Source organism: Schistocerca americana, chromosome 6, assembly GCF_021461395.2.
Source record: "Schistocerca americana isolate TAMUIC-IGC-003095 chromosome 6, iqSchAmer2.1, whole genome shotgun sequence".
Taxonomy (NCBI): Eukaryota; Metazoa; Arthropoda; class Insecta; order Orthoptera; family Acrididae; genus Schistocerca; species Schistocerca americana.
The window spans coordinates 1,357,724-1,378,562 of record NC_060124.1 but is presented as its reverse complement, the minus strand read 5'-3'; the positions used below and the strand labels follow the sequence as shown (position 1 = coordinate 1,378,562).

At 51.2% G+C, this 20,839-nt stretch overlaps 1 pseudogene; it reads right to left on the bottom strand.

Annotated features, from left to right (window-relative positions):
• Window positions 1–1,044: 1,044 nt before the first annotated feature.
• LOC124620779 lies at window positions 1,045–1,199 on the bottom strand (annotated as a pseudogene).
• Window positions 1,200–20,839: the final 19,640 nt, after the last annotated feature.

The following is a 20,839-nucleotide window of genomic DNA, read 5'->3' as shown; positions in this document are numbered from 1 at the left end:
TCCAAAGTTGAAGCGCCACTGACGGGAGCGATTATTCCGCCTGAGAGCATCCCGAGCCAACAGCGGCGCGGGTCCGGCGCCAGGCCAAGTAGGTCCGTCATCCGGGAAGAACCGCGCGTGCTTGCTGGGACCCCGAGAGCCCAAAGTGGTGCATCGACTCCTCCAGATATACCGCCGAGCAGCCAGCCAGGACACAGGGGCTCTGCCCAACATACGAGAACCGAGGCCTGCGGAAGGACAGGCTGCGCACCCGGGCCGTAGGCCGGCACCCATCGGGTCGCAACGTCCTACTAGGGGAGAAGTGTGGCCCACCGCACACCGGAACGGCCCCACTCCGCGGCGAGCGGAAAGGCAACCGGACACGACCCCGCCGCGGATTGCTCCGCGCTGGCGGCCGGCCCCATCTGCCGAGGGCGGGGGCCAGTGGCTGGATCGGCGTGAATCTCACCCACTCGACCTTTCGGACTTGTCACGTTTACCCCAGAACGGTTTCACGTACTTTTGAACTCTATCTTCAAAGCTCTTGTCAACTTTCCCTCACGGTGCTTATTCACTATCGGTCTCGTGGTCATATTTAGTGTCAGATGGAGTTTACCACCCACTTGGAGCTGCACTCTCAAGCAACCCGACTCAAAGGAAAGGTCCCGCCGACGCTCGCAGCGGCCGCTACGGGCCTGGCACCCTCTATGGGCCGTGGCCTCATTCAGGTTGGTGGGGTAGTGGACCCTCCCAAACACCACATGCCACGACAGGCGGTAGCCTGTGGGGTTCGGTGCTGGACCCTTCCCTGTTCGCTCCACTTAGTAATATGCTTAAATTCAGCGGGTAGTCTCGCCTGCTCTGAGGTCGTTGTACGAGGTGTCGCACACAGCACACCACACCGCCAGCTGGCTGTGCACGCTACCGAGACAGTACCGGTATGGGAACCGACAGGCGAAGGGCGCGCATCGCACGTTTAAGGAGACGCGGCCGTCCACACAGGCGGCCGCGACACTCCCAGGGCTCCGAAGCGGGGCAAACGCCGCGCACTTAAGTATACGTAGCCGACCCTCAGCCAGACGTGGCCCGGGAACGGAATCCATGGACCGCAATGTGCGTTCGAAACGTCGATGTTCATGTGTCCTGCAGTTCACATGTCGACGCGCAATTTGCTGCGTTCTTCATCGACCCACTAGCCGAGTGATTGACCGTCCTGGGTGATCTTTTTTCTTAGTTTCCACTGTCTCTTTCAAAACAGTTGCATAGGCGGGACTGAGGCGTTTGACGGCCCCAGTTCTAGTGTTTTGTCCAACGGCCTCACGGCCGATGGGCGTCGTACGGCTCCACACTGGAGCGGGCAGGCACTCGGGCGAAAGTCATTCAAAACCGGCGCTAGGCGCCAGGTGGCGCAGGCCAGCCCTTTCAGAGCTTCAGCGCTCGTACCACACAACATGTCCGTTCGTTTTGAGAAGCACGCGTGGTTCCGCACGCGGCGCACGGCTACTGCGAGGCATACAGGTAGCGTGTTGCGCGACACGACACGCACATCGAAAGACATGCAGCCTAGTCGGTAATGATCCTTCTGCAGGTTCACCTACGGAAACCTTGTTACAACTTTTACTTCCTCTAAATGATCATGTTTGGTCATCTTTCCGGTAGCATCGGCAACGACAGAGTCGATGCCGCGTACTAGTCCAAAGACCTCACCAAATCATTCAATCGGTAGTAGCGACGGGCGGTGAGTACAAAGGGCAGGGACGTAATCAACGCGAGCTTATGACTCGCACTTACTGGGAATTCCTAGTTCATGGGAAACAATAGCAAGCCCCAATCCCTAGCACGGAGGAGGTTCAGTGGGGTACCCCAACTTTTCGGCCTAGGAAGACACGCTGAGTCCTTCAGTGTAGCGCGCGTGCGGCCCAGAACATCTAAGGGCATCACATACCTGTTATTGCTCAATCTCGTGCGGCTAGAAGCCGCCTGTCCCTCAAGGAAGAAAAGTAATCCTGACAGCACGAAGGATGTCAGGATACTAGTTAGCAGGCTAGAGTCTTGTTCGTTATCGGAATTAACCAGACAAATCGCTCCACCAACTAAGAACGGCCATGCACCACCACCCACCGAATCAAGAAAGATCTATCAATCTGTCAATCCTCCCGGTGTCTGGGCCTGGTGAGGTATCCCGTGTTGAGTCAAATTGAGCCAGAAGCTCCAGTCCTGGTGGTGCCCTTCCATCAATTCCTTTAAGTTTCAGCTTTGCAACCATACTCCCCCCCCGGAACCCAAAAGCTTTGGTTTCCCGGAGGCTGCCCGCCGAGTCATCGGAGGAACTGCGGCGGATCGCTGGCTGGCATCGTTTATGGTTAGAACTAGGGCGGTATCCGATCGCCTTCGAACCTCTAACTTTCGTTCTTGATTAATGAAAACATACTTGGCAAATGCTTTCGCTTCTGTTCGTCTTGTGAGGATCCGAGAATTTCACCTCTAGCGTCGCAATACGAATGCCCCCGCCTGTCCCTATTAATCATTACCTCGGGTTCCGAAAACCAACAAAATATAACCGAGGTCCTATTCCATTATTCCATGCACACAGTATTCAGGTGGACTTGCCTGCTTTAAGCACTCTAATTTGTTCAAAGTAAACGTGCCGGCCCACCGAGACACTCAGTAAAGAGCACCCTGGTAGGATATCAATGGGGTCCACCTTGGGACGCAGGAGCACGCACGAGGCGGTCGCACGCCTTCGGCTCGCCCCACCGGCAGGACGTCCCACGAAACATGCCAGTTAAACACCCATGGGCGGTGAACCAACAGCGTGGGACACAACTCCAACTACGAGCTTTTTAACCGCAACAACTTTAATATATGCTATTGGAGCTGGAATTGCCGTGGCTGCTGGCACCAGACTTGCCTGCCAAGATACTCGTTAAAGGATTTAAAGTGTACTGATTCCGATTATGGGGCCTCGGATGAGTCGGTATCGTTATTTGTCGTCACTACCTCCCCGTGCCGCGAGTGGGTAATTCGCGCGCCTGCTGTGTTCCTTGGATGTGGTAGCAGTTTCTCAGGCTCCCTCTCCAGAATCGAACCCTGATTCCCTGTTACCCGTTACAACCATGGTAGGCACAGAACCTACCATCGACAGTTGATAAGGGAGACATTTGAAAGATGCGTTGCCGGTACGAGGACCATGCGATCAGCCCAAAGTTATTCAGAGTCAGGCAGAGCTGAAGGCAAACGGACCAGAGGAGCCGAGCGATTGGTTTTGATCTAATAAAAGCGTCCCTTCAGTCTCTGGTCGGGACTCTGTTTGCACCCCCCTGCGAGTTCGGGGGTAAGAATAGGCCCGTGGTATTCCTGCCTATCGTAAGAGGCGACTAAAAGGAGTCTCAAACGTTTCGGCCTTACGTGATGGTCCCCTCTCAGGTTTCACCTCCATCTTCCGAAGAGCGAGCCAATTGGGTAGGGCGCCTTACATGGTGCACTGTATCCGTCGTGCAACGAGACCTTTAGCCGCCTTTCTCGACGTTGCTTTGCTGTCCCGCTCGTTTTCCATCTCTTGGGTGAGGATACATCCCTGGGTACGATTACCACACTGCACTGTGCAGTGTTGCTTTTAGCTGCGACGACGACCTTGGACATTTTTGCACCTAAGATCCAGCACAGAAGCCAGTCCGTTGTGGTGGGGCTGCCATTTACCCTGTTGGTTGTAGCCCCCTGACAACACAGGGGTCGCTCTACTGATGCCTGCGCCGTTTACTCCCCATGTATGCCAAGTCGTAGATGCCCATCTCCCTGGGGAATCAGGACTCCTGGCAATGGCCATCCTGCCAGGTGGCCCTTGCTGTGGGTGGGTGGCGCCCATGGGAAGGGCCCTTGGTTGGAGTAGGTGCATCAGGGTGGATGACACGCAATGAAGCGTGGCACATCATCTCTTGATGGTGGCCAGCTACCAGCAGTCTCTAAGCGTTCAAGGGCTCATTTTAAAGCTAACGTTTATGACCCCAAATCGTTCCCATCCCTGGCCACACCATGGGAGGAACGAAAGGCAATGAATGACAGTGACATGTATTCGCCCAGGTATCACGTCTGTACCAGAGCTGATAGGGAATCCTTTCTATCCGTGAAGCCTTAGTTCTTTGTCGAACATTTAGAGGACAAGTTTGGGGAGGTGAGGGGCTTGTCCAAAATGTGCTCTGGGTCAGTTTTGATAAAACAGTATCCTCTGCCCAGTCGCGCAGGTTACTTGCTTGTGACAAGTTGCGGACGTTAATGTTACTGTCACACCACATAAGACTTTAAATATGGTCCAGGGTGTTATTTGCCATAGGGACCTACTTTTGCCGTCTGATTACGAGCTGCACGCCAACTTAGAGCGTAGAGGTGTTCATTTCGTCCAGCGCGTTCATCAGGGTCCGAGGGACAATCGGGTTGCTACCGGTGCCTTCATCTTGGCCTTCGAGGGTGATACATTACCAGAGAAGGTCAACGTGATGGCCTATTGTTGTGACGTCAAGCCCTATATCCTTCCCCAGACGCGGCGCTTTAAGTGCTGGAAGTTCGGCCATATGTCTTCCTGCTGTACTTCCAGCCTCACATGTCGTGATTGCCGACGCCCATCTCAACCCGATACTCCATGTGCCCCACCTCCCATCTGTGTCAACTGTGGAGAGCCTCGTTCACCTTGCTTGCCAGCCTGCAGTATGTTACAGAAAAAACGCAAAATCATGGAATATAAGACCCTGGACCGACTGACCTACACTGTGGCTAAGTGGAAATTTGAATGGCTACATCCCATGCGCATGATGTCATCTTATGCCTCCACTGTCACTCCTGCTCCAGCTCCTTCAGCTGCACCACATACAGTCAGGTCTGAGTAAGAGGACCTCACCTGCCCCCTTGATGATGGGGGCCACTTCTCTCGCTGTTGCTCCCACACCACCTACCTCGGCCCCCAGGGGCTCAGCATTCATTTGCTGAGTACAGGCTTGGCGACCCCGGGGTCCTGAGCTGGGGACTGCTCAGCGCCGCCAGTCTCCTGTCACCGTAACCCCCGGACATGCTTCAGCGACCCCCATATGGTGCGGTGGTGGAATGTTGTGTGATGCAGGGAATGGTAATCTTGGCTTGACCGCCTGGATTGTGAGGAAGGTAAACCTCTATAAAAACCCCTCAATCTTACGGTGTGCTGCGCCCCTATAAGCTACATGGCTGTTGGGGTGGAACAGTCACAAGTGGGCAACCTCTGGGCACCTGCCGCACCCCAGTTGTATAAGGTTTACTTAGGCACGTGGGGCTCTGTCTAGGGGGACTTCTAGTTCCCTAGCTGCTCGTGGGACCGAGATGGATCCTTCGCAATCCTCTATTCTTCCTCCCAGCGGAAAGAGTGGGCCGCTGGAAGGTTTTAACACCCAGTCTCTGAAGAGGGCTCATGCAGTCAGTCCCCCAGACTGCAACACATCTTTGACAAGTCAAGTCTTTAGTAACAGAATGCATTCTGGTAATCAGAACGTGTTTCTCATTGTAAAACGGAAGGAGGGTAGTTTTGAGAAGGTTTCGCCCTTCTATATACAAAAGGGTTTGGAGGGCATCTGTGGCTCCTTAAAAATCAGTTAAGCGTTTGCACAATGGGACCTTGCAAGTGGAAACTTCCACTCCCCAGCAAGCAACTAACCTCCAAGCTGCTAAATGCCTTGGGGAGTATGCCATAGACACTGAACTGCACAGCACCTTGAATTATAGCAAAGATGTTGTGACATGCCGGGATCTAGTCGACATTCCCAAAGACGAACTGCAACGTGAGTGGGCTCCGGAAGGTATCGTTGATGTCCAAAATATCATGAAGATGGTTGATGGCAATTTTGTCAAATCCGACTCCTTTATTCTGACCTTCAGTAGCACGAAACTTCCAGAACATATTAAAGCTGGCTTCCTTCGCCTTAGTGTGAGGCCTTATTTCCCGACCCCAATGCGCTATTTGAAATGCCAGCGTTTTCGGCATACCACCTTCGGGTGTAAAGGCGAAGCGACTTGTGGCACCTGTGGTAAGGCTGATCATGAAGGAATTGGTTGCTCGTCTCCAGCCAGATGTATCAATTGCTCTGGAAACCACCCTGTTTGGAGTAGGTACTGTCGAATATTTTTAGAGGAACGCAAAGTCCAGGAAATAAAAACAACCTAGCGTATCCCATATGGTGAGGCCAAGTCGATGCAACCTCCCACATTTGCTACATCTTTTGCATCCCTGGTTCAAAAGCCTTCTCCAAAAACCGATGCCTCAACGCAGACCGACGTGGTGAGTATTGGTACTAATACCTGCAGCTGTCAGTGCACTTGCGAGCCGATAGCCCCTACAGACAAGGGTACAGTGACGAACGTAGGCCAGCCCCTGGCGCCTCCAACAGCTGAGGCGGTTCCGAGGCCCAGAACGGCCAATACCGCTGCCACATCGGCTCCCCCAAAGACCACCAAACTGCAGAAAGCTCTCGTACAGCAGCAACACAGGGCCAAATCCCGTGGTAAACAGTCTGACCATGCGGATGTTGTTTTACATGAGGCTTCATCTGACTCTTCCCCAGAGTTGATGGAATCTGATGTATGTGTGGGGAACTCATCTCGCCCCACGCCTGCCCCTCCACCTGCTGCGGTCTCCCTGCCCCGTCAGAGAGACAGGATGAAAGTGCTGCCCCCACCATCGATGGCTCCCATACTTCAGTGGTACTTGCAAGGGTTCAGGACACATGTGGAGGAACTTCGTCTACTCTGTCAGGGTAGATCACTGTTTCTCCAGGAGACCTATTTCCATCCATCATACTCCCCTGAGATACGAGGCTATACACTCCACAAAAAGGACGACCTGCGTGGAGAGAGAGCTAGAGGAGGCGTAGGTATCTTCGTCAGGACGGACCACCACTCCTCGCCTCTCTGGCTAACAATGACTTTACAGGCCATCGCTGTGTCCGTGCACGTGCGTCATCCATTGACTGTCTGTTCACTTTACTTGCCCCCACATGATGCACTTGATGAAGTGGCTATCACCAACCTCCTTACACAGCGCCCTCAGCCATTCATTAGTTGTGGCGATTTTAATGCCCACAATGTGCATTGGGGCTCTGCACTTACCTGTCCCAGGGGTAGAGCAATTGAAAAGCTTCTCCTGTCATCCTGTGCCTACTTGCTCAATGGAGGACAGAGTACTCATTTCTGCACAGCGACTGGGTCGTTCTCTGCCATTGATCTCTCGCTTTGCTCTCCAGCTTTTGCCCCCAGTGCTCACTGGGAAGTGGTTGCTGACTTGCACGGCAGTGATCATTTCCCAATCTGGATTCACCTGCCAGATGGCGTGGGCCCCGAAAGGAGACCACCACGATGGGTGCTCAGTGGAGCCGACTGGACACTTTATAGCCAGTTGGCCCATTCCGAACACTGTGCAAATGTTGAGGTGTGGGTGGATCATATTACCAAAACGGACTACCACGCCGCTGCAGCATCCATTCCACAGCCCACAGGCCACCAGAAAAGGCCACATGTGCCTTGGTGGAGTGCCGAATGCCGCTCTGCAATCAGGACCAGGCGTGCAGCTCTGCGTCGGTTCAAGTGTCAGCCGACTGCTGAGAATCTTGCAGCCTTTCGGGTGGCGAGGGCAGGATGTCGCCGCATTATTTGTGAGAGCAAGAAGAGGTCATGGCAACAGTTCCTGAACATCATTAATCGTTCCACCAAAAGTTTCATTGTGTGGGAGACCATCAGGTGAATTTCTGGCAGAGGAGGGAGGTGCCCCATGGCTGCTGTAATGAATAACGGCACTCTCCACACGGATCCGCGAGACATTGCCCAGACTATGGCAGCGGTTACTGCAACAGCCAGTCAGGATCGAGGTTTCCAGCGCCATAGAGCCCTTGCTGAGAGATGTAGTCTGGACTTCCAGTCCACCTCTCATGAAGTTTACAACTGCCAATTTTCTATGTGGGAGCTTGATTCTGCATTGTCCGAGCTCGTGACACATCCCCTGGTCACGACAGGATCCATTACAGTATGCTATGGCACCTCCCAATGCGCAACAAAGAAACCCTCCTTGCACTTTTTAATGCCATTTGGGCGTCGGGTCACTTTCCTGACGCGTGGCGTGAGGCCGTTTTAATTCCTTTTTTAAAACTTACGAAAGACCGCACGAGCCCGAGTAGCTACCGTAGTGTTGCCCTCACTAGTTGCATGGGGAAGACCTTGGAGCGGATGGTCAACCGCCGCCTTGTCTGGCTGTTAGAATCCCGGCAACTCCTTAGTCGCTTTCAGTGTGGGTTCAGGAGGTTTCGTTCCACCTTCGATAACCTTGCCCTCCCGGAGGCGGCTATACAACAAGCTTTCCTACGCCGTCATCATCTTCTAGGTGTATTTTTCGACATCGAGAAGGCCTATGATACCACTTGCAGGCGTCTCATCCTGGAGCAGCTTCACGAATGGGGTTTTCGTGGTTGACTTCCTCTTTTTATTCAGTCTTTCCTCTCGCCACGATATTTTAGATACCGAATTGGTGACGTCCTGTCTGACAGCTTTTAGCAGGAGAACGGTGTCCCTCAGGGTAGCGTTTTAAGTGTGACTCTCTTTGCCATCGCTATTAATAGCATTCCGTCCATAGTGAAAAGGCCTGTCCAGTGTTCCTTGTTTGTGGATGGTTTCTCTTTGTTTTGCTCGTCTTCAAGCCTTGCACCGACAACGCGTCAGTTGCAACCTACTATTAGACTTTTGGATGACTGAGCGCAGAAGAGTGGTTTAAGTTTTCCACCGAGAAATCTGTCTGTGTTCTTTTTAACCGTTCTCGTTCGATTTTAACCTTTCCTGAGTTGAGGATGAGGGACACTATTCTTACTTTTAAAGACACGGTGAGATTTCTGGGGCTCATTTTTGACTCGCAGCTTACGTGGTTACCTCATCTTAAAGACCTGAAACGACGGTCACTTAAGGCTTTAAGTATTTTAAAATGTCTTAGCCACAGTACATGGGGAGCTGACAGGACTTGTCTGCTACAGTTTCAAAGGGCGTTTGTGCGATCTCGGCTCGATTATGGGTGCACGGTGTATGGGTCTGCGAGGCCTTCCTACTTAAAGATGTTGGACGTTGTGCACCATGAAGTGCTTCGGTTGGCCACTGGGGCATTCCAAACTAGCCCCATACCAAGCCTCTGTGCAGAGGCTGGTGAACCGCCACTTCATATGCGGCGACGGCTACTCACAGTACGCCAGGCATATAAAACTTTGTCTACACCATACACACCTGCATACCATACCGTTGCTCAGCCTCCTCTGGCACGATTATTTCATAGCCGGCAACGTGCGACGCAGCCCTATGGGATCCGCGCACAGGATTGCCTCGCTGCGATGTCTATGGCTGGTCTTCGTGTTTTACGTCGCGGTTGGAGTAGATCTCCACCTTGGCTCCTCCGGAGACCCAACCTTATTTTAGATTTGACTAATTTTAATAAAGATAGCACACCAGATTTTACATTGCAATCTATGTTTTTTAACATTTTAGATGTCCATCACGGTTTCACTGTCGTTTACACTGATGGCTCCAAACAGAATAATTTCCTTGGCTGTTCTGTGGTGTTCCCTGATCATGTTACCCGGATTCGCCTCCCTGCTGAATAAACCGTTTTCCCAGCGGAACTCCACGCGATCCTGAAGGCACTGGAGCAGATGGATCGTGTTCAGGGCGATCGAGTTCTTAGTGCTCCGATTCTCTTAGTGACTTCCAATCACAGCAGAACCTATACCCGACTGAGGAGATGGTCCAGCTGATATATGACCAACTGTACTTGCTCCAACGGCGGGGTAAAGAGGTATCCTTCTGCTGGGTGCCTGGTCATGTCGGAATATGGGGCAATGGACATGCCGATCAGGCTGCCAAGGAGGCCTGCAGAGAGCAGGATGTGGTCCAGCGTCCTATCCCCTTGGAGTCTGTCATCGCTGTACTCGACAGGAAGTGCATGGAGTTGTGGGAGGACGAATGGCTGGCGGTGACGGCCAATAAACTGCGGTTGGTAGAGTCAACCACTCGGCCGTGGCGTTCCTCCTGCCGGTTGCTCAGGCGGGGAGAGGTGGCCCACACACGTCTTCGGATCTGGCACTGTCCTCTCACACATAGTTTTTTATTACGGCGGGAGGATCCTCCGTTTTGTGATGCTTGTGGTGTTCACATCTCTGTCCGGCACATTTTAACATACTGCATTTTATACCGTAATGCAAGGGCAAAAGCACAAGTTGATGGGGATCTGCCTTTTGTTTTAGCTAATGATGAGACGTGTGTGTCAAGAGTTTTAAGTTTTGTGATGTGTCTGGACTCTGGCCTAAACTTTTAGGCTGGAGGTTTTAGTGTATTGCAGAGTGGCTGTCTCCTCCCCTTTTTTCCTTGCGGTCAGCCAGCCACTTCCATCTGCTACATTGTTATAGCTCCCTCTACCATTTTCTTCCTGTGTTGTCCATGTTTTACTGCTGACACCCTGCTTCATCCCATGCTTCGGGTTTGGGTAAGCACATATTTTTCAACGATTGTTCCCCGTGTTTTATGTTCCGTTTTCTATTCCTTTTCTGGGATTTTTCTTGACACCCATCTCACTACTTTACTGAACGGGCGCTGAAGACCTTGCTGTCATGCGCCCAAAATACCCCTCTACTACTTACTACTACTACTACTACTACTAGTGCAACTACCACTACCTGCATACATGAACACCCAAGTGCGAGGGCTCGGAATTTACTTCGAGCCAGTCACTCTTGGGATGCCAGAACCTTCATACCATGTCCTCATCCACAACTGCATCTGAGTCTGAGTGTGAATTTGAGTCTGTGTCAGTGTCGCTCCATTGATGCTGCCTAACCTGCGCAGCCAGTCTGACCCGTGTATAAGGCCGATCCTCCCTAAACTGTTGATTGAGTACATTTGAAATATCGTTGCTTAAATTATTCAGCCTCACCCACTCATCCTGCTGTCTTATTAAATTATATAAGTCCTCACTCACAGTTGGTTGTCGTGTCCTTGAAAGCCTGTGACAGTGTAGGAAGATGTGTTCCGGAGTACCGACTTGACCACGCACATATACATCTGTCTCACATAATCACACTCGTTGTAAACGCGCAGGATATGGTATATGACCCGTCAGGAAAGGGACCATACCGCGCGTAGGATCACAGTGTCGCAATCTTAATCTCTCACGTACATCAGGAAAAAAGTTGTACACTCGTCGTCCTTTGTCTGTCGCTTCCCATTCAGACTGCCATGTCAGTAGCTTCCAGTCTCTTAAATCCTTCATGTTCCTTAGATTTAGCCCTGTAATATCTCTCACCTTCCCTTCTTCCCCTCTCCTCAACTAGTTGGGTGCCGCACGTTGCCTGATGGTAAGATCAATTGGGCATACACCTAGTACAACACACAAGGCTTCGATGGAAGTGGTATTGAACGCCCCTGACAATCGGAGCAGAACACTCCGTTGGCCACGCCTAACTATGTGTACGTGGGTACCCAGGTGCAGCCGATGTGCCCAGACACTAGCTGCAAAGCTTGGAATAGATTCAAATAGCGCAGTGTGATACGCTCTCATAACGTTCAGCGGCAGCCTGAAGGAGGCACTGTTCAGTCTCGCCGCTTTATGCATAATACTCAATCCCTTTTCCGTCATTGTTCTTGCATGTGGTATGAAAGACTGCTTCTCACCCAAATAAAGCCATAAATACTGCGTAACCTCTTGTCGTTTCAGTGACACGTCACTAAGTTTAATAATTGGGTTATGTAGCAGCTGACCCTTTAGGAGCATATACACAGTCTTATTCGCCGCCACAGTAAGTTTGTTTTTCTTACACCAATCAGTAATGTCACGAAGCAAGTCGGAAGTCATAATCTCTAGTTGTTTCAGAGAGTTTGCTGATACTAACACCATTAGGTCGTCAGCATAAGCAACAACTCCTGAAGCCCTGCTATCCTTGTCTATCATGTCCAGCAGTGGTTCAATTACAATGTCCCAAAAAATGGGACCACAGATGGAGCCTTGAGGGCAACCCTTAGAAATTCTTTTGACAACTGTCTGATTCCCTGCCCTCCATTCTACCGTCCTATGTCTGCAGTAATCAAGAAAGTTTGCGTACAAAGCAGTTGGAATTTGCAGGTCCCGCAATCTTGCGAACAGAGCAGGCCACCAGAGATTGTCAAAGGCGCCTGAGATGTCTATGAACACTGCCAGAACATAACTGCAGTTCGTATTCTTGGTAATTTCGATTGCGTCTTCAATAGATTTCTTAGGGCGAAAGCCAAACTGATGGGGGTAATAGGCCCCTCAGCTGCCGGTGAGTCTGAAGTCTATAACACAATAGTCTCTCCTGCAACTTCCCTAGGCAGATTGGCCTATACGTCTTGGCATCCGTCGGATCTTTATCATCCGATTTTTTAATAATTATGACACTAGCCGACTAACAGGTGACCGGAATTCTACTCTCCAGTAGGCAATCGTTAAACAATTTTGTCAGGTTCGGAACAATAAGAGGAGCAGCAGCAGCCTTCACCGTCTCAGCATGCGCACCATCCTGGCCAGGGGCCTTCTTATTTTTCAAGTTTCGAATTGGCAATGCAACCTCTTCCTGCGAAAACGGAATGACAGCTAGGTCGTTGACGTATTCTTCACCAATTTGCTTGCGAAGATCACGATGCAAAACGTCATCGTCTATTTCATCATCATCAGGAAGCAGTCTATGCAAGAGAAATTCTTCCGTACACCGCCATCCATCCGTCATACGTCCATCTGCCTGCCGCAGTGTTGACATAATCAGAAGTGATTCGACACGTTCTGTTTGCACTCGGTATGGCTCGCCCCAGATGTCTTTAGACAGATTTGTCTTGACAAACGTGTCCCAATAAACCTGTCTTGTCTTCTGCAGTTCATTCTTGTATCTATTTTTGGCAGCCAAATACAGTTGCAGCCTGATATGCCTCTCATTATATGTCTTTGCTAGTTGGTAATATCGTCTGGCATCTCGAGCTTTCTGCCTTAGTGTTGTCAACTGTCGGGACCAGGGGAAACGAGATTCTCTTCTTCCACTCAGACGGAATGGCCCTAACCTGTGCCTGTTGCAGCACACCTACCAGGAAGTGAGCTCTAAAATCCACACTCCCTTGTACTTCATTAATGTTGAAACTATCTATTACATTAAACAAGGTCTCCAGATTAACCTTCTCAAACAGCAATCGTGGGTGACATGATGAATCTGCCTGTACATTTGAGCGATAAGAATTATCCACCTCTATTATAATCATGTTATGGTCACTTTGTGAAGCAGCATCGCAAATCCGGCAGGTCACGACATGGGGATAAGCTAGTTCATTCGCAAGCGATATATCTATATTACTAGTGCCACCAGCATGGCCCCTATTTGTGGGCCCATATCCTGTCTTATTCAGTACTACCAGCTGACACTCATTGACAAGATCATTCGCTAGAAGCCCCCTTGTATCTGTCCTGTCTGCATGCTACAACGTGGATTTAGCGTTTATATCTGCCAAAATTAGTAATTTTCTCTTTCTGGAAAAATTGACTATGTTCCTAAAATTGTCAAGAAAGGGCTCAATTTCCAAGGAGTACTGGGCATAAATTGAGGAGATTATCCAGACGTCTCCCCTTATTAAAGCCTCAGTTGTCACAACGTTCTCAGAACACAGTTGTGCGATGCGTGTGACTTTGATCTTCCCATTTGTTACCACAATTGCCGCCTTAGCATCATTTGTTCCTGTGATTGTCGTGCAATGCGTTGGCAATCCGGGAATCTTACCGCCATGGATATAAGACTCCTGAAGACAGGCAATTTGTGCTCCAACGTCATCAATCAATCAATCAATCTATCTACCCAGTTCGGCCATAACCAGTCTACTTCTCATACAATTAAGTAGTATAAATTTCACGATGAATATTTGGTGAATACAAAACACCTAGGAGCAGTTTCTTTAGCGTCGAAATACACTCTGCCATGGGCCTGAACCAGGTCTTTGTATAAGTTATGCAAGTTTAGCCCCTCGCCACGACGCGTCCATACCATACCCAACAATTTAAGAAGTTCCCTTTTTTCAGTTGGCAAGTTTTCTATCCTTAATATCATGCAATCTGTCTGTTCTGTCGCGGGGTAACAAATTGTATTTCCCTCAGGGTGAGTCAATCGCGTCACCAGACGTAGTGCAGTTTGAAATAAGTCCTTATTTTCTAACCTACTGAGTCTAATGTTGTTCTCTGAGTCACAGTAATCAACTGAGTCAACGGTATGTTTGGATGGCACGGCAGGTACTTCCTGCTCCTCAGGTCTTGGTACCATTCTTTAAGTCCACACAGTGAAGAGTTTCAGTATTCTTCTCTTTATCTTCGATGTGCTGTCCTTCTTGCGTACTTTGTTTCTATTTCCTTGTTTGTAGGACCCTGAGAATTTGAATAATTACTTCTGGACACCAACCCATGGTTAGATCCATCATGTGTGCTACCTCCATAGATAAAGCGAACAGGTTTGATGTAAGTCTCATATTTACACACATCGTATTCAGGTGACACTGTACATGGCCCCTCATGACAGTCGGTAACAAAATACCCATTCTCACTCGTTGCCTGCTGCGAAGGATGCATGGAGGATCCCGCAGTTGAGAAGTTGTCCGAAGCTGATGCTGGGTTATCACTTTCCTCCACTAGAAGTTGAGCCTCCAAGTCCTCTATGCGAAATAATGAGGCTGAATGGAGCATTGCGCACTGAAATAGCTCATGCTTAACTTCTCACGCAATATGATACTCCATTGCTCCATGAATGCATGCATCATCTAACATGTCGGTCATGCGAAAGTATTTGTTTTGAATGGCCATTAAATGTGATTGCGGTGCAGTATCTCCTTCTCCCTGTGCTAAAACACTCATTTGTCTTCTCCATGCCACTGCACGTCGCCATGCTCTGGCTCTTGTGGACGGTGACCTATATCTCTGCTGAGTATGCTGAATGTTTGTGTTGTCCCTTACCACTTCAGAATTAGGCTTAGTTGACATTACTCAAATCGTAGTCTGTACGTTGGATCTGCCTTTCGTAAAGTTGTCTGAAGGTTGGACAGTCTGGACCCCCAGATTTTTTACATACCCTCCTCCTATGATGGCATGGAATGCACCCAACTACCATCTGCTCTTTACATTCTGACTTGTTGTGGCCTGTCTTCCCACATTTTGCACATGCTTGTTCTCTGTCACAGTGTCTGGCGGAATGTCCCAGGCCCAAACACCTAAAACACTTCTGGACAGCAACAAATTCTCTAACTCTTAGGGCTTCAATTTGGATGTAAACTCTATCCTTTTGCAACAGAAGACAACGAATTCTCTGTGTAACTTCAATAATGTTGTTTACTGTACGTTTACCTTTAGGTGTCCCCCCCCCCCCCCCCCACTGCGGGTTCGGAGCTAAGAATAGGCCCGCGGTATTCCTGCCTGTCGTAAGAGGCGACTAAAAGGAGTCTCAACTGTTTCGGCCTTTATTGTGATGGTCCCCTACGGGGTTTGACCACTACCTTTCCAAATTTTCCGTTAGTGCGTACCATTTGAGGAAGGACACCTTACGTGGTGCATATTAAATCCATCTTCTACTAAGATCTGGCACACCTGATACTTTCATGGAGTTGGACTTACATCGAGCTTTCGGCCACATCCACTGCAGTGTGTTCAGAGTAGCATACATTCCCACCATTGTGTACTTTCATCTTTGCCCTCATGATGTACATGGATATTTCGACACCCGACACCCTGACTACACAGGGATCGCACTGCTGATGCCTGAGCTGCTACATCCCCACGTATGCCGAGGAGTAGATGCCTGTCACTTTGGCACATCGGGACTCCAGGCAAAGGCCGTCCTGCCAGATGGTCTTTGCTGCGGCTGGGTGGCGCCCGTGGCGAGAGCCCATGGTCAGAGTGGGTGGCATCAGAGCGGATGACCTGCAATGAAGCGTGGTACATCATCTCTCACTGGTGGGCCTCCACCAGCAGTCTCTAAGCGATCGAGGTGTAACCTCAATGGCGAGAAATATGATCAGAGATCATTTCCCTCTCTGGCCACTCCATGGGAAGAATGCATGGCTAAAGACAGCAGATTATTCACCACAGTACCATGTCTGTACGCGGGTTCATGGTGAATCTTTTATGCAAACTAAGCCTCAGTTTCTTGTGGAGCATTTAGAGGGCAAGTTCGGGGAGGTGGAGGGCTTGTCCAAAATAAGCTCTGGGTCAGTACTCGTCAAAACAGCATTCTCTGCCCAGTCACAGGGGTTGCTCGTTTGTGACAAGTCGGGGAATGTTTCAGTTAGCATCAGGACCCATAAGAGTCTCAACATGGTCCAGGGTACTATATTCCACAGGGATCTTCTTCTGCAGTCCGACGATGAACTACGCGCCAACCTAGAACGACGAGGTGTTCACTTCGTCCGGCGTGTCCATCGGGGTCCGAGGGATAATCAGGTAGCCACTGGTGCCTTTATCTTGGCCTTCGAGGGTGATATCTTACCCAAAAAGGTTAAGGTGATGGTCTACCGTTGTGATGCGAAGCCATATATCCCTCCTCCGATGCAGTGTTTTAAATGCTGGAAGTTCGGCACATGTCATCCCGCTGTACTTCCGGCATCACGTGTCGAGAGTGTGGACGTCCTTCGCATCCCAATACTCCATGTGCCCCGCCTCCTATCTGTGTTAACTGCGGAGAACACCATTCCCCCTGCGTGCTGGACTGTAGGATATTCCAGAACGAAAGGAAGATAATGGAATATAAGACCCTGGACCGCCTGACCTACCCAGAGGGTAGGCGGAAATACGAGCGGCTACATCCTGTGCCAATGCCATCAACTTCTGCCGCTGCTGCAACACCGGTACGATCCTCTCCCGTGTCGTCACGTACTGTTGCCTCTCAGCTATGTCACAATGCACCGGCAAACTTGTTTGTGTGGGGCACTTCCCCCTCTGTTGCTCCTGCTACATGTACTTCAGGAGCAACACCACTCCAACCATCGAGGACATAAGTTTCCCATTCCAAGCCAGAGAAGCGTGAGACTTCTTCGGCTACTCTCGCTGGTGGGGCCCTCCCAGCCAGACCCACCAAAGGCAGTCGAAGAAAAAGGCTCACAAGGATCCTGACATTGCGGTGGCACCTGTCCCACCGCAACTTTCAAACTCAGCGTCGGAGGATGAGGTGGAGATTCTGGCGTCTGCTGAGGACCTCGAACTCGCCAGTCCCTCCAACACCATTGATAGCACTAGCACAGGTGCTCAGTCGGAGACGGCAGGTGACCCAGCAGCGTAATCTGCCTTCCCAGTCCCGTCACGCCTTTCTCAGCCATGGACAATATGATCCTCCAGTGGAACTGCAGCAGTTTCTACCACCATCTAGCTGAGCTCAGACATCTTATCAGCCTTCACCATTTCTTCTGCATTGCTCTTCATGAAACTTGGTTTCCAGCAATGCGAACCCCCACCCTCCATGGCTATCAGGGTTATTATAAGAACCGGGCAGCTTATGAAAGGGTGTCTGGTGGCGTCTGCATCTATGTCCTTAACTCTCTTCACAGCGAGTCTGTCCCTCTACAAACACCTTTAGAGGCTGTCGCTGTTCGGGTGTGGACGTCACAGGCTGTTACCGTCTGCAGTCTTTACCTTCCACCGGATGGCAATGTCGCGCAGCATGTCCTGGCTGTGCTGATAGCCCAATTGCCGCCACCTTTCTTGTTACTGGGCGACTTCAACGCCCATAACCCTCTGTGGGGTGGGTCAGTGGCGCCAAGTCGAGGCGCCACAGTTGAGCATTTATTGGCGACGCTCGATCTTTCGATGTTAAATGATGGTGCCTTCACCCACTTTGGTGTGGCGCATGGCACATACTCCGCCATTGACCTCTCGATCTGCAGCCCTAGCCTCCTCCCGTCTGTCCAATGGAGTGTACATGACGACCTGTGTGGTAGTGACCACTTTCTGATCTTCCTGTCACTGCCACAGCATCACTCTTCTGGGCGCCCCAGCAGATGGGCTATGAATAAGGCTGTCTCGGACTCGTTCTCCTCCATTGCCGCTATTGAGCCTCTCCCTAATGACGACATTGATACGGTGGTTCACTCAGTCACCACCAGCATCGTTACTGTCGCAGAATCTTCCATTCCCCGTTCTTCTGGGTCCCCTCGGCCGAGGACTGTGCCTTGGTGGTCGCCTGAGATCGCTGAAGCGATTAAAGATTGCCGGCGGGCGCTCCAGCGTCACAAGCGACATCCCTGCATAGACCACCTCATCACCTTAAAAGGGCTGCGTGCGCGTGCTCGCCGCCTTATATGCAAACGCAAGCGGGAGTGCTGGGAGCGGTATGTGTCCACCACAGGCCACCATATCTCTCCATCGCAGGTCTGGGCCAAGATCTGACGCCTCTATTGCTATCGGACCCGTGTCAGCGTCCCTGTGCTCTCACTGAATGGAGCAGTTTGTACAGACTCCGACGAAATTGCCAACAGCTTGGCAGAGCATTTTGGTCTGAGTTCCGCTTCTTCCAATTACCCACTGGCCTTCCGCTCCATTAAAGAGCGGATGGAACGTCGGCGCCTTTCTTTTCGCACATACCATCCTGAATCCTACAATGTTCCATTCAGTGAGTGGGAATTTCACAGTACCCTCGCCGCTTGTCCTGATACCGCTCCTGGGCCAGATAGCATCCACTATCAGATGCTGAAACACCTTTCAGTGGCCTGCCAGCGACGGCTCCTCGACCTTTATCACCGTATTTGGGTCGAGGGTGAGTTTCCGTCGCAATGGCGGGAAAGTATTGTTATCCCGATTCTGAAACCTGGCAAGATCTCTTTGGAGGTGGACAGCTACTGTCCCATTAGCCTCACCAACGTTTTTCGCAAGTTGCTTGAACGGATGGTGAGCCGCCGTTTGATCTGGGTACAGGAGTCTCGGGGCCTTCTGGCTCCGTCTCGGGGTAGGTTCCGTAAAAGCCGCTCCGCCGCCGACAATCTGGTGAGCCTGGAGTCGGCCATCCGTACTGCCTTGGCCCAACGTGAGCACCTGGTCTGTCTTTTTCGACATGCGGAAGGCATACAATACGACATGGCGTCATCACATCCTTTCTGCGCTTCATGGATGGGGTCTTCGGGGCCCTCTGCCGATATTTATCCGCAAATTTCTGTCGTACCGTACCTTCCACGTGCAAGTCGCAGCCTCTCCTAGTTCCTCCCGAGTCCAGGAGAATGGGGTACCGTAGGGATCTGTCCTCGGTGTCTGCCTGTTTTTAATTGCAATAAACGGGCTAGCTGCATCCGTGGGAAGTTCTGTGTCCGCTTCCCTGTATGCTGACGACTTCTGCCTTTACTATAGCTCTATTGGCATTGCAACTGCTGAACGTCAGCTACAGGGCGCAAGGCACAGTCTTGGGCTGTAGCGCATGGTTTTCAATTTTCGGCTGCCAAGATCCGCGTTATGCATTTCTGCAGGCGCCGAACGGTCCATCCTGAGCCGCGGCTTTATCTTGACGACGAACTTCTTGCTGTGGTGGAGACCCACAGGTTATTGGGTGTAGTTTTTGATGCCCGGTTGACTTGGCTGCCTCATATTCGGCAGCTTAAACAGACGTGTTGGTGGCATCTGAATGCTCTGAGATGCTTGAGCCACACCAGCTGGGGCGCCGAACGATCTACCTTGTTAAGGCTCTACCAGGCGTTAATCCAGTCCCGTCTGGATTATGGGAGCCTGGCTTATGGCTCAGCATCCCCATCTGCGTTGCGGGTGCTGGACCCAATCATCCACAACGGGATGCGCCTTGCCACTGGTGCTTTCCGTGCCAGTCCTGTGGACAGCATACTAGTGGAGGCAGGTGTCCCTCTACTGCGGTTACGGTGCCAACGTTTGCTGGCCGCTGATGCTGCCCATGTTTTCAGCTTTCCCGGGCATCCTAACTATCGGCTACTATTCCCAGAGTCGCAAGTCCATCTTCCAGAACGTCGACCCAGGGCTGGCAGTACGAATGCAGTCCGCGTCCGAGAGCTTGTCTCCGGGCTTGGGGCTTTACCTCTTCCACCTTCTTTCAGGGCACCTCTGCATACACCCCCATGGTGTGTGCCTCGCCCTCGCCTTCAGCTGGAATTGGCACAGGGCCTGAAGGACTCAGTCCCTCCAGAGGCCTTCCGCCGCCGAACGTATCAGGGCTCTGGCATTGTGTACACTGACGGCTCGATGGTTGCTGATCGTGTCGGTTATGCGCTTACTCTAGGGGACCATTCCAAACAATGGTCATTGCCAGCTGGCTGTAGCGTTTACACTGCTGAGCTGGTCGCCATCTTTCGTACGCTAGAGTATATCCGCTCCTGCTCAGGTGAGTCCTTCGTTGTCTGTAGCGATTCCTTGAGCGGTTTATGAGCTCTCGACCAATGTTTCCCTCGCTCCCATCTGGTGATGGCTATCCAGGAGTCCCTGCACACTCTTATACGTTGCTGCCGCTCTGTGGTCTTTGTGTGGACCCCGGGTAATGTAGACCGCCTGGTGAAAGAGGCCACCAGTAAAGCACCTCTGGAGATTGGCCTCCCAGTGACTGATTTGAGGACAATCTGACGCCGAAAACTTTGATTTATGTGACACTGAATGGCGCAACCTGCCCTTGCCCAACAAACTTCGCCCTATCAAGGCGACGACGACTGTGTGGCGGTCGTCCATTCGTGTCTCCCGCTAGGAGTCTGTTGTCCTCAGCCCGCTGTGCATTGGGCACACATGGATGACGCACGGCCACATATTGCGACGTGAGGATCCACCTTTATGTGCTGCGGCTCCGTCTTGACGGTGGTCCACATT